At 45.7% G+C, this 2387-nt stretch overlaps 1 pseudogene; it reads right to left on the bottom strand.

Annotated features, from left to right (window-relative positions):
- Positions 1-462: 462 nt before the first annotated feature.
- LOC100072078 (endophilin-B2 pseudogene) lies at positions 463-1764 on the bottom strand (annotated as a pseudogene).
- Positions 1765-2387: the final 623 nt, after the last annotated feature.

Genomic DNA, 2387 nt, shown 5'->3' with positions numbered 1-2387 from the left:
TCATCTTGTGGGGACAGCATACCGTCCCTGGGAGCTTCCTGCCTTTCCCTCTTTGCTACTTTTGGCAACTAAAAAGCAGGTGCTCTCTTCTTGCCAAGAGTATGCCCCAGGGCTCCCTCAGGCTCTCTGTGGCTGACCCATACACAGGCCTAGGTGCTGATTGCAGCTGCTGCAGACAGACCCCTCCCTCTTTAGCAGGAGCCAGGAGGCCTGGGGTGTTCAGGGGCTGTAGTTAGGGTTGGGAGCTCCAGAACCACAAGTCGGAATCAGGGCTGGAGGAAGGGGTGATATCATTCAGTCTCTGGGGTCCCCTCATGGCTGCATGACTGAAAGTAAGGAGAGAATGGGGTTAGTCTCCCCACCCTGAGCAGCTGGGTCACCAACAGATAAGATAAGTAGCAGGGTTGTACCCATTCTCTTCTGCCCAGGTCAAAATGGGCAGGGGTCTGGGAGGGAGCTTGCTTAGCTGAGTAGTTCCAAGTAGGCGACAGGGACCTTGCCCTTCTTGTTGCCTCTTTCATCAATGAGCAAGTCAGGGTCCATGCCAAGCATTCTGTAGATGGTGTCAAGCTCATCATCAAGCAGGGCCAGCTTACTGCTCTCAGCCACCTTGTAGTCATAGAGTACACAGTCTTTTGGATTCAGTTAGCAGGTAGGACCAGGCCTTCTGAGTTCTGCTGGTAGATAGAGCCACCTTCACCAGGCAGAGCAGGTTCCCCCAAAGAGGCCAGGCCAGCCACAGAGGGTACCACAGGCACAGTAGCTGTGGTGGTGGGTGACTTGCTGCTCAGGGGCAGGTAGGTGGGTTCTGTTGTACCCATGAAGGTGCCTGGAAATCTGTCCAGCTGTTTATGTAAGTCCAGCATGCAGCAGTAGCACTGCACGTAATAAGTTGTCTGAGACTCTAGGAACTCACAGAGGCAACGAAGATGCTTCATGTGAATGCAGCTGATTCCCTCCAGCAGGAGACTGGTCACTTCTGCCTGCTGGTCGACCTCCTTTGGGGCTACTTGGAGCTCCTGCTCAGTCTTGTCCACCTCATCATTCCAAAGCAGGGAGGCGCTGCTGGAGAGAATTTAATTACAAGGTCAAGTCTCCTGAAATTCAAGCACCATTGTGGCTTTGGCTTCTGCAGCCTTGGCCTTCTTCAGGAGTGCTTTGCAGGCATTCAAGTCCAGACACAGGTTTTGGAGGAGCCACCCCTCCTTGGAAATCATCTTCCAGCCCCCTTCTTGGAAGTTGCACTGGGACATGAGGAAGTTGGTGGGGGCTATGAGGATAAAATCTTCTGTATCTCCCAGGCACTTTTCAGTTTCTGCCACCTTGATCAATGTCTTCCCCTAGGTAGCAGTGGGGCCCAGCCCACTGGCCATCTCTGACATGGACTGATGCAGCAGTTCCATATTGGTGACCCACAAAGTCAGCTTCCTGTCTAGCTTCTCATATGGAAACTCCTCCACTCGGGCACTGGGGTTGGGCCACAGTGGCACTCTGAAGCAGTACCTCTGACTGCCTCAGGATTTTCTCCATCCACTTCTTGCTGCTGTCTTCCTGGGCCAGAAAGTTTTAAAAGTGGGCCTCAAACTCGGTCTTCTCAGCCTGGCTGAATTTCTCCTGTGTGAAAAGCATGTCCCGGTTGAGGAAGATGCCTGCATCTGACTTCATGTTGAAGTCCACGCCAACTATAAAAGTGGATTTGTGTATTTGTTTTTTCCCTCTTATAAATTTTTGCTTCATGTATTTTGATACTCTTAATAGATCCATACCTGTTTAGGATTTTTATGTCTTTTTGGGTAAATGATTCCTTTATCAATATATGTTTTTCCTTTTCCTTAATAATTTTCCTTTATGTGAAGTCTGCTTTGTCTGACGTAAATACAGCTATTTCAGGGTTGTTGTTTTTTGACTAGATTAGTGTTAGCATGGAACATCTTTCTTCATACTATTACTTTTAACCTAATTCTTTATATTTAAAATGAATCTCCGGTAGACAACAAATAGTTGAGTATTGTTTTTTTAATTTTATCCACTCTAACAATCTGTCTTTTAACTGGCACATTTAGACCACTTCTATTTAAAGTGATTATTGCTATAATTAGATTAAAACCTACCATCCTTGTAAATTTTGTCTATTTGTTGCATTTACATTTAGTTTCTTTTTCCACTTTTCCCGCCCACTCTGTTTTTAATTGAACATTTATTCTATTGTACTCTATTTCCCCCTTGGTATATGACATATCATTCATATTTCTTTTAAATATTTTTATTTGTTGCCCTATAGTTTATAATACAAATTTTAAAATATCTATTTCTGCCTTCAAATAACCTTACATTGCATTATGTTATAACAGAGTATTTCTAATTGCTCGCTCCTGCCCTTTGTGGCA

Source organism: Equus caballus, chromosome X (assembly GCF_041296265.1).
Source record: "Equus caballus isolate H_3958 breed thoroughbred chromosome X, TB-T2T, whole genome shotgun sequence".
NCBI classification, from domain to species: Eukaryota; Metazoa; Chordata; class Mammalia; order Perissodactyla; family Equidae; genus Equus; species Equus caballus.
The sequence above is the reverse complement of the archived record's forward strand: the minus strand, read 5'-3'. Positions and strand labels throughout refer to the sequence as shown.